Here is a 13,921-nt window from a genome sequence, read left to right as displayed (position 1 = left end):
GCTTTACTTCAGTGTCACAATAAAGAAAAACTTAAAATGTTTCTTCATTGGGATCCATTTTGTATTCTCTCTGCCACTAAAATGAAAAGATTGGAGAAAAGTGAAAAGGAAAGAGGATGAGTCCCCATGAAATCCCCGCAGACCATGCCTCAGCCACTCTGGAAAGCCATGTCTTGTTGAGTTGGGCTGATGAATTGTTACCCTTGAGGGACTGCATTGCTGCTTTAACTTAGGGAAAACTTGTGCCCTGCAACTTGTTTTCCTAACAGATATTAATCTGAGAAAACTGATGTTACGCTTGCCTTTTGGGATTTGCAATGTCTTCTAGAACAAATTAGATAGAGAACCTGAAGTGAATACAGCTTTTCAGGACTGCAACTGGCACTAGGTTATTCCTTGCCAGGTCTCCTCACCAGTCTGCAGACAAATCCACCCAGCTTTTTGAGATCCAGCTCTTGGCTGCCCTCAGGACCATGCAGTGATTTGTGTGTCCTGTCAGGGGCAAGTGGATGAGGCCTTTGTGTTTATTTCCAGAAATTAAGAAGTGTATTCCTATAGCATCTTTTCTGTTTGGTAGCAACTTTTTATAGCAGTGTTAAAGAACCACCTTTTGGAAAAATTAACTCTCAGGGATTTGCATGACAATTCTATTGCCTAAGCACAAGCTTAGGCTTTTCATTTGTTTATTTTAGGTAAACTGAGACAGGTGCTTCTTGGAAGCATCTCTTCATATGGGGCAGGAACACTGCTTCAACAAAGCATGAGGGTTGATATTCGGTCCTTCTTATACAAGATTCCTAAAGCAAAATATCTTAGTCACTAGTGATCTGAGATCCATTTTAAGTGGCATCTTCTGCATTATTTTGTTGTTATTCAGAAATATCCTGACCTTGCAGACATTCAAGAAGGCTTTTCTTAACAGAATACACAGTGTCAGCACTGGCGAGAAACGTATCACTCTCTGTAAGCAAATGTCTTGAAACAAAAGGCCAGAGGTGGCTTGTCAAGAGTCAGTGAACTTGAGTCCAAAGAATGCTGGAAACTTTAGTAGGAGAGGAATATACAAGAACTATATCTGACAGTCCCTGAAACAGTGGAGCTATAATACCTCAATGAGTATGCAGCCAAGAAGGACATAAGTGTAATCATGCCCTTTGCAACCAGAGCAGTAACAGAAAAACAGTTTATAACAACTCCATATGGGTTGAGTTTTTTAATGTCAGAGGAAGACTATGCCTAGCCTGATGTTCTGGATAACATGCTGCGGAATGCCATTAGGTGAGCTCCATAGCCCTCCCCTTTCCTACCATGCTGGCCTACAGCATATCTCCTAAGCAATTGTCCCATCTTGATTTGAAGTCATTTATTGCTGAACATCTCCTGTGTCATCTGGCCGTCTGTCTGATAGCTCATGGCTCTCACTGGTATGGAACTGGTGTGAGGTGTTGACTTTGATCTATACCCCTTGTAACCCTGGATCTGTGTGACTGTAAATGGGTGTAGGTATTGACTGGTGCAAATCCAGATTGAGAAAGGAAACAAGCTAGTTACAGCAATTTTCCATGTAAGTGAGAAGTCATATAATATTGACAACTTTGACTAATTAAAAAATAAGGGGGACAAAAATAAGGATATCTATTGGTTAACTGCTTTACAGAAACTTCTTTCCAGCAACAGAGGGAATAGTTCTAGAAACAAGTGTACATATAAGAAGTGGTGTATTTCAGCATTATGTCATGGAAAAATATATATTTATATAAATGCATATTTTTATAATAAAAATATATATTACAAAAAGGCAGCTGGAGCACCTGGTCTTCAGACTTCCAGTTCCAGGCAGGTGCTCTCCCACTGGTGGTGGTCTGGTCCATGTTTCGGTGTGATACTGTTTGTCATGTTTTCAAAGGAAAAGTAAACTGCAGTGATGGCTGTGGCGGAGAGCCAGGTTTGTGGACAGGTAGGTGAGAGTCCTTTCTCGCTGGTGGGAGGAGTGGGCTGTGAAGGGCTGACCCTATCGCCTGACGAATTTCTCCTCAGCCGTGATCCACTTGTTGGCTCGACTTCATGGAGATCCTGGCTCTGGGCTTGCTGTGGACTGCCCTAGGTGTAGCAGGAAATCTGTCAAAATCCGGCAGGCTCCGAGCAAGCCAAGCTTTTGCTCTGCGTAGACAGGTATCTTGCTGTAACCAAATACTGCGTGGGGTGCTTTGTGTCTCTGCTGTCTTCCTCCTCCCAAATGGTGGAAAGGAGGAGGTATCCCAGGAAAATTTAGAGGTGACTTGCATCTTCGTAGATTTAAAATGCATGTGGACTGTCATGATTGCTGTGCAAGCAGAGCTATTGATTATATTGAATCTCCCTTTCTTCCTTTGTTTTGGAGAATTTAGTACTAAAAGCAAGTACTATTAGTCCAATAATCTGGAAAAGAATAGTCTCTTTATACCCTAGGAAGGGAAAAGCAAACAAACAACAGCTTGGCTCCTTTGTTTTCTTTCCTGTTTAAATAAACATGGTCTAAGGAGCCACTGCTAGGGCATATATGTGTGTGTGTGTATACATACATATACATATATATATATATACACACACATATATATATATATATACATATATATATATATATATATATATTATCCCTACTACCCATTTATTCCTGAGTACTTCTGCCAAGACTTTCAATGAGGAAATCAAGCAGCATGTGGGCAGGAGCCCCTGCCCCGTCTTGAATACGCTTCCCCCACACAACAACAAAGGAGAGAAGTGCTATTGCCCGGTGTCATGGAAGAAATGATGTGCTGACTGTGGAGCAGGAACTCCTGCCTGGATCTCCAGGTCCCATGTTTGACAACCTGACCATTGACAGTTCTTATATCATTTCTAGAAATAGCTCGGGATCAACACCATCAGCCTATATTTGCTTAATGAGATGTAGGGAACAGAGCGAAAGCTAGAAGTGAGGGAGTTTTGCAGGAATCCCTTGGCATTGCCAGAATGCTGGTTCTGGTGGCTGATAGTGATGTTCCAGCTCTGGTGCAGTCATACCCCAAAATATCCTGAGCTGTTTTCTGCAGCCCTTGTGGATTGAAACCACTTAGTTGGAGTCTTCCTGCCTGACAGAGGAGCTACGGTCTTAATACCCCAAAGCCCCTTGCAGCAAGACGTTGTTTTGCTAGATGTCCTCAGCCATCTGTTAACTAGGCAACTTGGGAGCCCTGGGTGTCCAAGGCACGGCCTGTGGCAGGAGCCTGCCGTCGCCGTGGCTTCGCGTCCCAAGCAGAGCATCCTGCCTGCCCAACAGGCCTGTGCAGTTCGGAGTGCCGTGGTTCAGAGGGCACCAGGAAAGCGAAGCCCTCCCTGTGTCCCACCTGCCTTCTCCACGTGCCCCCTCTGCTCCGGCTTGGAGGCGCTGCTGCTGCAGGGCACAACAGATGGCTAGAGGGGGTCTCCGGTGTCCGCTTCCCGGCAGCCTCTGACCTGGCACGCCGGCAGCCGTGCATGGGGCAGGGTTAACAAGCTGAGCGCTCCGTTTGTCGCCCCTTTGAGTAGGGGTCCGAGAGCATCAGCTGGTGCTGCCCGGGGTCAGGCGCAGGAGTGGGGTGACCTCAGCCTGCGCTGCCAGGCCTGATGTGCTGTGCCAGACCCGTCTGCTTCACCAGCAGCTCCTGCCACCAAAAAGAGGTGGAGAGAGGTCATGTATCAAACGGATTTCTGGGTAGCACGGGGTCTCTTTTGTTGGAAAATGCAATTGAATTTGCAGATCACAAAGGAAATGCCTTCTGTCTCATTACTGAGCTGCAATCTGTTCCTGGTGTCCTGCTGCTCTCTCCCTCCTGCTATATTCCTCACCAGGGATTTACTGCTCCTTTTTAATCTGATGTTCTACTCTCTCATTCTCCCATCTTTGCTCCTTTCATTTCCCTTTTCAGAGCTACTGCTCTTACTTTTCTCTCTTATCCTTGCCAGCTGGAGAGAGATACTTCCACTTCACAATAAATGAAAATATAGCCACAAGGCTGACAGGTCTCTCTCTTTTTCACAGTGCTCTTGCAGCTAGGTATTAAAAAAAAAATCAATCAATCAAAAGTTATCTTGGTGAGATGATGACAAATTAAGTCCATAGCCTTAGAAAAGCAGGTGAGGGTTCCAGGTTTTTCAGGAAATATCAGAATGGGGGGAGTTACAGCTATGCTTGTCCTGAGATCTGTGTAAGACAACTCATGTTCAAGCAAAACAAGGAGAGAGAGTGTACATATTTGTATTACAGTAGCGCACAGAGACTTGGCCAAGGTCCGCGCTTTCTCCATGCCTGACAAGTTCTTTGCTGCGGGTTCTTCAGAGCAAGCAGCTGAAGGAAAATGGCCTTGGCTACTTGTTTTTCAGAGAAAGCTGAAAATGGAGCCCCAATTTGTCACATCTTTAATGACAAGGGTATCTTTTCCTCGCAGGTAGAAGCAGTCTGAGAGGAAGGACAGAGACATACCTAATTTGAAAAGCTCCCAGAAAAGCTTGACAATTACATATTTTGGGACATATGCCCTTATACTAATAATCTGAATATTTATGCCCAAGAAGGCCAATGACATGGTATGGCAGGGACATACTGTTTGTGCTAAAGTGCAAATTCTACAACGCTGCTTTGTACTCCGATGTCTTTGGCATGTGCTGTACAACAAGTCCTTTCTCCCTCAGACAGCGATGTGTTTCCTGTGGTTTGTTCTCAGATTCCTATTTTTCAGCTTTTCCTGTCAAGAGGATACAGACCTTCGGTGATGCCATCAGCCTGAAGTGAGCGAGTTGCCCTTGCGGGTCCGCTCAGCCCCCAGCTTGTTAATGTTTATTATGGAGCGTCGGATGCGTGTGCCAGGCATCGTGCAGCTGCAGGGCTCAGAGCCAGCTGTGAGGTCTTGACACGCACCGCAGGATTCCTGATTCAGCAGCAAAATCCCCAAGCTGCCTTCAGCCTCCTGGAAAAACCATCTGCAGCCATCCCGCTTGGGGGAGGAACATCGAGTGCTGGCTGCGTCGGCCAGCTCGCCACGTGTACCGCGGAGCGTACTACCGATGGGACGCCTCCCAGGGGACGGGGCAGCCTGCAAAGCTGCTGGATGAATGTCTGTCTTAAGACTCCCGGGCTCCTCTCTGCTTAAGGTCACAAACAAAGTGTAAAGGTTTCTCTTGCTCTTGCTCCTGCCTTGCTTGCCCTGAAGGCCTGACCCAAAGCCCACTGAAATCTGTGGAAAGACATGGATTTTCATGGATCTTGGCACTGAGGTTGTTGTTCACTTCTGCTCTGTAAGTTGTAGATATGCGATGTCCTGCTAGTACCCTTTCTCGTTAGATTTCTTAGGATAAAACAAACCCAAAATAGAGGAGGAAAAAAGAGAAGAACAAAATCAGCCTTTTCTCTCATCTAAAACAGCAGGAGTTGGCTGGGAAGGGATAAGCTGGAATTACAGGAATTGCCTGAACCCCGTATCCTGTCTGCCTAGTGCTCAGTGGCCACAAAGGCATCTAAAATAAAACCAGTTGAATGCGTCTGAAGTAATCTCATATGACAGTTTTCTACTATTTTCTCTCTGTTGATATGCAGGGTATGCCACCTTCTCTTTCTGGAGATGCTTTACAGAAGTGAGAGGCTAGATGCATTTTTGTGTGTTCAAGCAGCTGAGGTGCACGCACGGCCCATTTGTGTGGCATGGAGTGAAATGCGTTCTTTGGTCTGGAGTGGAAAAATTCTCCCAGCTTTTTGACCCAAACTTATGTTAGAAAGCCTGGGGGAAGTTGAGTCCTTGAAAAGAAGGAGAGGGCAGTTGCTTGACAACCTTGACGATGTCAGGTGAATCCAGTGAGCAGGGCTTACTGTCACCTTCCCTTTCTTTTGTCCCATGGCTTCTCAAGGACTCATCAGTAAAGGTGAAGGCAGGTTAGCTGCTAGGGGAGTTGTGCCTGGAAAGGAAATTGCTGGATGTGTTTTGCACCTTGTATTGGCTGTGGCAAGGTCTGGGGATGAGCTGAGCATCACCACTGGTTGATCGCAGCCAGTCTTAGTGGCCCAAAGGTCCAATTCTGAACAGGTTTGAGGAGTATTTCTAACATCCAGTTAAATCATTCTGGCTGGGCTTGTTTCAGTCTCAAGTTTTGATAAGTGCCAAATCCCAAACCGTGGCTAGAGGCCTTATGTCCCTTAAAACCCATCTTTGCATGATAGGGGATACCTATGGGGCTCACTGTGACAAGGAGTGAAGGCTTGGCTGTGCAGTCACTCCTTTTGGAAGTAATACCACTTTCTGGAAGCAGCTCCTCAGCTGGTGCCGATCACACTCATTCCAGTGGCATGTGGAGACTGTTACATGCTTACATCAATCACAGCATGCCAGTTTATTTCTTTTTAGTTAGCTTAGACATTTTGCAACTTCTTCACAATTCATTGCTGATATTTTTCATAATTATGTTTGAGCAGCTGCCTCAGTCTGGAATTCATACAGATGTCCTCAATTTTGCAATGTTCTCACTCATGCAGGAGAACATTTAAAAGATATTTACTATACTGAGAAGATCTTGCAAGCCAGCCAGCATTGCTGATAGTGCCATAGTCCTTGCCAGAGAAATAATCTTCCTCAAGTAAACAGCCTCCTCTTCTCATCTCTCTTGGGTGAACGGTAGTGTCCCTGCAAAGCCCTTTCTCCTTGTCTCTACATGTCAAATCTTGCTGTTACAGAGCAGCCTTGTATAGGGCAGCTCTGCTTTGAGCATCTGTTTTTTTTTTTTTTTTTTTTTTTTTTAAAAAAAAAAAAAGAAAGGCTGAGACCTCCTCTTCAGTTGTCCTTGCAGGCCTTCCCTGCCCTGAGGCTCAGCAGGCTGCTGTATGCTGTAGGAAAGCCCTGGCTTGCCTCTCAGGAAGTGGGAGCAGATGCTCCTATACCCTGCATGTAGGAGCAGAACTAGAGGGGAGAGGGCCTGGGGATGGAGATGAGCAGAGGTTGGATTTCTTGTTGGGTGCTCAGCAAATACCTCAGCACTGACCCCTGATGCCCTCCCTGCTAGCCTGACTTAAAGGGGACTGTGCCCATCTAGTTCTGCTCTCGCCTGAGCTTCTTCCTGTAGGGTCACTGTTACTGCTTTAGGGAGCCAAAATGAAATTTGAAGAGGCAAAGTTTTTGTGACTTGGCAATCAATGCCTTTCTGAGGAGCCTTTGTGCTGAAGGATCTGTGTAGAGAGCAAAGGGGCTAGTGATATTCTGGTCGATAATGATCTAAGGCATCCATTAGAAGAGATGAATCCAGTTCTTTCTCATTCAGGATGGTGACTCCTTGGTATTGCCTATGAAAAACTCAAATCTTGATGCATCCCCTGGCTACAGCCTAGTCTTCCAATGGAAGGTCATCCCTTCCTTTCTCTCCAAATATACTTAAGCTATGTCTATGCTGAGCCACAATGATAAGGAAAGAAAACATGTGGCTTTTAAGTGCCTGGCCTTAGAGGCTTGCTGGGCTGACCTGGCCTGGTGCTCAGGGCTGTGCACAAAGGAAATGTTCTTCTAAGACTCCCCACAGCTCTCAGATCTGTCTCTCAAGCAGGAGATGCAGTGACCTCTATTTCAACATGAATAATTGTAATTGTAGTTACTGCCCCTCCAGTGATGCAGGTCTTTATTAAACCTGACTAGGGACTGTAACCTCTACTGGCTGCAAGTCCTCCCAGCTGCTGGCATGCTGAGTGAAGTGCTGTTTGCATTTCCTTCTATTCATGCTAAAGTTACCTGCCATGAATGATGCAATCATGCTGACAAGCAGAGATCATAAAGAAGTTCAAAGTCTAGGATGGGGGAAAAAAACCCAAACCCCTCAAACGCAAAATAGAGTTTCCAAGACAGAAACTTGTTGGGGTGGGGGCTGGACAAAACAGCAGAGAAGTGGGCTAGGAAAAGGGCAATGCCCATTTCCCTGCCCCAGGGACAGGCTGCCAAGGTAGAACCTCAGAGTTGGGGGCAATATCCACTCATCACCTTTCACTTGCCTGTAGCTAGCTGGGTTTAAGCCCTCCCAATGCACAGCTGTGTTGAATCCACTGACTTCAAGGAAACCTGAAATTGAGAAATGAGTCTCTGGTGGCTGGATGGGAATGGCAAGGAGCACTGTGAAAGACAAGGTGAGTTTAACTCTGCAGGAAGATGTGAGGCTGAGATCCTGAGGGTCTCTGGAGCAGCAGGTGATTTAATAGTGGGCAACAGCCATAAGTTGTGGCTTGAATTGTTCAGATTGGACATTGGAAAAAAAAATCTCTACTGGGAAGATGGTGCAACACCAGAGAGGTCAGGAAATCTCTGTCTTTGGAGGTTTCCAAGACTTGTCTAGATAAAGCCATTGCCAAACTGATTTAGTGTTTGCCATAGTCCTACTGCCGTGGGAGATGGGACTAGCGGCATCTAAAGGTCCCTTCCAGCCAACACTTCTGTGACTGTCCCTACTTTAAAATTCAATAAACATGGCCTTATATTGACTTAACCTTCCCAGTAAGCATGCTGGTCAGGTTTTGTTGACACATTTGTTCCTAGAATCTTTTTCTCGCTAAGTACTAGTGAAAATGGGAGGTGGCCTATATGCCACCTATATGCTACATATGTATGTAGCATATACATATATATATACATACATATGTAGCTATATGCCTATATGCTACAAAGACAAGTGAGACTAGTTTTTAGTTACTTTTTTGCTTCTGTCCATTAGGCTCTGGTAAAATGGGCACAGGCACCATACTTGCCTCTGCAATGACATAGTACTGAATACCGCCCCGTAGCAAGCCCTTTTGATGCAACTATTAGGATTTTTTTTTCCCCCGCCCTGGGTAAAGACTCCTCTTTGGGATCATGAGCCTAATGGCTCTTCAGCCTCTATTCTTTGTATGTCTTTATGCTTCAGTTACTGCTGCCAGCAAAAAGAGACCACAACTAGTAAAGGCTTAGGGGAATCCAGTGCTGAATGTTCATCCCTCACCTTTTCTAAATCATGAGATTTTCTGTTTCACTGTAGGCACAAAACAGGACCCTTTAGAGACTTCTTCCATATGATAGGTTCGCACTCTGCCCAGGTTGCTCTAAGTCACCCTTTTCCCCCCCCCGACAATTTTCACCCTTAGCCACCCACCCCCCCAGTGTCCCACCAAGATGCTTGTCCCACAGCTGCCAGTAGAGACCTTCACCGTGCCATCCATATCCAGTTGGGCTAGAAAGATCCTGTTCGTGCTTGCAGGGATGAGCATAAATCACATTCCCCTTCTGGCCAGGGGCTTTTTAGCTTTTTACGAGGTGCTTCTCTCTGTTACCCGGGGCTGGCTGTCAGAAACTCCGAATGTGTGTCCCTGTGTTGTCTCATGTGGGATGAGACAGTGCTTCTGGCCAGAGAAAACCCTCCTTGCCTCTCTTCCCTTCATTAGAGATATAGCAAATGGTGAGCAATTAATCTGAAACTTGGCAGAGTAAAATATAAATCCCAATAGCCTTCAAGATTCTGAATAAGAGCCAGAAAGGGTTAACAAAGAAACATATTCCCTCCATCATATTTGTATTTTTGGCTTATATTTTAATAAATGAGTAACAGCTGAACTGTTACTCGTTTACTAATAAATGAGTAACAGCCAAAAGGAGAGCCCCCCCCCCGAAGTATGTTCAAGGCAGAGTATGGACTACACGTGAGTTAAGTTCTGTAGTGGGTGGTTTAATGCAAACACATTGCAGATTAAGTATGAATTAGGCAGCTGCGTAGAAGGTGGTCAGCAAACAAGAGTGAGTGGCTAATGTAGGTGAGAAGGGTTGCTTTTTTAAAAAAATAGTTAAATTTTCTTTTGAATTCCCTTAAGGCAAGGAGAGAAGGAACAAAACCAGGCACTGTGGTTGAGTCTTAGAGGAGCAGGAGGCCTGAGGTGATAAATCACCAGCGTTTCAATGAGATTAAAGGGCAACCTGGTGTAGTATATGAGGCAATCTGGAAAGAGGCCTTTTATTATTACACTCAGCTCTGGAAGAATTCAGTTTCAGATGGTTAAAGTCAGGGTAGACCAGGAACCTCCTCTGGAGGCCCACCATGCAGCAACAGTGTAGCATAGCAGAAACAGGAGGTGCTCCTTTGCACTGAGAAGTTGTTTCCACCTAGTGAAAACTGTGTCTGTAACTGGATAGAATAGTTTACATTGGCAGAGAATTTCCTCGTTGCAAGGAAAGATGGTGGTGAGTGTGACAATTTGAGTGCCCTTGGGCACTGCTTCACTTAGGAAATGTGTCCTGTTCTTGTAGGACAGTTCAAGGAAGATTTGGGATCAGTTTGCTGCTGGAAAGCAAATGCTCCAGCAGTTCTGGAGGCTGATGCTGTTGGCCTAACACTGATGGGAATATTGGCCTTGGTAATCGCCCCCGCTGTAACAGCTCCAAAGATTGACAGCTTCAGAACTAGCTGGTAGTTCAGCATCTGCTACACTGAGATTGGGACACGTATTCCCCAGGAAGTGGGCTGAAGTTGTTAATTTGTTTCTAATGAATCACCAAGCAGTGGCTAGGAAGCAGTATTTTTCACAGCTTTCAGCCAGGGGAAGAGGTTAAAACAAAGACCTAGTCCAAGGAGAAATTTCTCCTGCAAGAGCTGATGATCAGCTCAAGCTGATGGGCTTTAGCACTGCTCATCTCCACATTAAAGGCAGAAACCCTTCAGCTCGTAGTATTGACATAGTGAAACAAATCACTTGGAGCATGGGGATTGCTGCTCTATTACAGGATTTCTTGATTTGAAAGAGTTAAAAAGGATTTTGGTTTGTGGAAGTTTTGGCTGTACTTTGCTACAACATTAGACTTCTCAGTTGGGTCTCTTCTACTAGAAACATTTAATTTATTTTTGTTTGTGTTCTGTCTTATGCAGCTAAGAAAACAGTTTCAAACAGGACAAATTGTCTTGTTCCAGGGAGGAGGTCTGATCTGAAGAGTGAAAACAGCTTGCTGCTTGGAGGATCATCCACAAAAGAACAAGGCTTTAAGGACAGTTCCCTACACTGTGCCCCACGAGATATTAGAGAGCCAAGACCTTAGCCTAAGGAAATTCTACTCTCCTACATAGTTTCCATGCAAAGTGGTTTTCTTCCCAGGACTTAGGATCCCCAGTGCCTGGTCCTCTGGGTGCTGCTCCCTTGTGTTCTTGCGGAACGAGGGGCAAGGGAGCAGCCCCTGGGGTGTTTGGTTCTCCTGTTTGTAAGAAGAGGAATTGTAGTAGTTTATTTCACGGGGATGCTAGTGAGTCTTTCTGGTATTTTTTAACAGCCCGTGCTATAGAGTTAGGTCTATTTTAATCAGATGTGCTTGTCTCCCATATTTATGTTTTGCTTATGTCACTGGCAACACAAAAAGAAGAAATGCTCATAAAAGAGCCAATGTTTCTGCAGATCATTAATGGAAAATGAGTTCTGGCTGCATGTAAGTGTGAATGTGTTGTGGAAATTGAATTAAGATTTAGAAAAGTGACATGATATCGTATGATCTGTACATCTTGTGAAGAAAGAATTGACGCTACTAATCTCAAAATATCACCTACTTGCAATGGCTGCTGTGGCAGCCTGGTTTAATGAAGAATTTTAAACATGTAGGATAAAAATTCAGGTTGCAAGGCTCTCTAAAAACAACAGGAGTTTTGCTGTTTAGAAAACAGACTTAGTTCAGTTCAATTTCTAGCCAAAGATCAGAAGTGTGGAGTCAACATTGTTTTACGCTCTCAATTAAAAGGTCGTCATGTCATCGTGAGGTCCAGACTCACCACATTCATCTGTCTGTTTCCCAGAAAATGTTGGTCTTGGCCAAGGGACAGTTAGAAATGCCTAAATGTGATGATAAAGGTGATCACTGTGACCCAAGCCAAGAACTGTTTTGCTGTCCTCACTTAGATTATTTTTATTAAGAAAGAAATGTGAGGAAATTGCAATCTTTTCCTAGACAAGTAACAAGAATAAATTGGGAAAGTCTGCAGAAAGAGGAGCCATTGAAAGTTATTCTTATATTTATGCTTAAGGTGATCACCCTGGATTTATTGCTAACGTCTCAGGCTGCAAGCTTGAATTTGATTTATTAACTACTGTCCTTTTGGGTTTCTCATCCAGGGCTGTTAACCAACTGCAGAAAGCTGAATAGAAGAGAGCTGCATGTTTTGTCTTTTTAGCCTGTTTCTTGTGTTCATTATAGTTTATAAACAAGTATCTCTCAGGTCTTCTAAATAGATTTTCTGATCGAGTTCTCAGCACAGAGCACCACCAGACTCATTAAAGCTTATTTATTCTACTTTCATGCATGAATAAAAAAGCTCCTATTCACTGCTGACTTTATTTAGTTAGAGCCTATGTCTTGTGGTGAACATTGAATTGGAATGACATTTTTTGGCACAGAAAAAAAAAAAAAAAGTGGGACTGTGGAGAACAGTTTGCCTGCATCTTTTATAATAAGAAAAGGAAAGGGTTAACCTGTTCTTGGCTGTATCATATTGATGAGACCCATACAAAGAAAATACAGCTGTAAACAGTTAGAAATATTTTCTAGTAGCTATTTTTTTTAGTAAATCATTGAAGTAGGACTCTGGAGATATGATTTGTTTCCCAGGGATGCCACCCACTTCCTCCGTGATATTAGGAAGGTCATTAGTTGCGCTGGGTCTCAGTTTCCCAGATGTAAATGATACTTTCTTCCTCCTCTGCTTTTTGCCTACTTAAATTGATAGCTTTTCAGGCAAGTAACATCTCCTGCTCTGCTTGTGTGCCGATCACAGTGAGTTCTGCTATCAGCTGGGTTCTCTAGACACCATTGCAAATAACAAACATGAGCTTCCCTTTATGCTTGTTTGTCGTCTTCATCTCCATCTGTGCTACAGTGCCTGCGAGGTAGGATGAGCGGCTGAAAGAAAATCAGTAGAAATGAAAAACAAGCAAGTAAAAAAAAAAAAAAAAGAAAGAAAAAGAAAAACAGCAGGTGTGAAAAATTGTGAAGTGGCTTTGCTTTGCTCCAGTCCTGCTGGCTCGTGATCTCCTGCAAAGGTACTGCATTTTGGAAGGAGAAGGATTTGAGCCTGTGTTTTGAGTCAAAGGGTGAACAAAACTCGGCTTTGTGTGCTTCCTTTGTGCTAAGCACATTGTGAATATTCTTAAGCATTGCCACAAGGATTAACAACGCCGCATTTTAATGTGCCTTGTGCTGAAGTTTAACTAGACAGCAGCACAAGCAGGAATGGTCTCTCCAGGCGGTGCTCTCTACTAGGTGTTTCTTTGAAGTGCTATTCAATAGCTTTCTTTTACTTTTTATTTATTTATTTATTTTATTTATTTATTTATTTTACTCTCTCCCTCAACAGTTTCTGGAGCAAATCCTGATAAGTTTCATGTTTCTAATATTCACTGTGCTGGGGTACTTTATCTCCAAGTGTTTTTGTATGGCAATAGTATGAAAGAGCATGTGGACAAAAGCATGGAGTTTGGTATTTACTTTGGATCATTAACCTGGTCTATAAATTTGGTTTGATCTTTCTTCCTCCCCCTCCCCTTTTCTGTGTCATTTCAGAGCCCATGAAGAGAAGCTGTCTTTTGCTGCTTCGGGAGTCCGGCAAGAAACGGGAGTCTGATGGATTATAAATACACATGCTCTGTTTAAAAGCCAGCCAAACAGATAAGTGCACTTTTAATTTTCTAGCAATAGTATTGTAGACATATTAATGCACAAAACATCTCTTTCCATTTTCATTTCAATTCTGCGAACCTCTAGTGTTTTACCATCGCTAACGGATGTTCTGTGATTCTCCTTTCCACTGGGAAATACCAGATGATCAGTATTTCACGTGAATTAATTAGCAGCCGAGGGGAATTGTTATTGAGAGCTCAGGAGGCTCCCTGGGGTCTCTCTCTACC

The 13,921-nt window shown here is 44.0% G+C and overlaps 1 protein-coding gene across 1 annotated transcript in view; it reads left to right on the top strand.

Annotated features, from left to right (window-relative positions):
* Positions 1-13,630, top strand: part of KDM7A (lysine demethylase 7A) — a 91,157-nt gene extending 77,527 nt beyond the window's left edge. The window contains exon 22 of the mRNA XM_062589669.1: positions 13,578-13,630. The gene's annotated coding sequence lies outside the window, so the exon portion shown is untranslated. The remainder of the gene's footprint in view (positions 1-13,577) is intronic.
* The last annotated feature ends 291 nt before the right edge of the window (positions 13,631-13,921 follow it).

This window comes from Rhea pennata, chromosome 1 (genome assembly GCF_028389875.1).
Source record: "Rhea pennata isolate bPtePen1 chromosome 1, bPtePen1.pri, whole genome shotgun sequence".
Lineage (NCBI taxonomy): Eukaryota > Metazoa > Chordata > Aves > Rheiformes > Rheidae > Rhea > Rhea pennata.
Note: the sequence above shows the minus strand (reverse complement) of the source record. Positions and strands in the feature narration are given on the sequence as shown.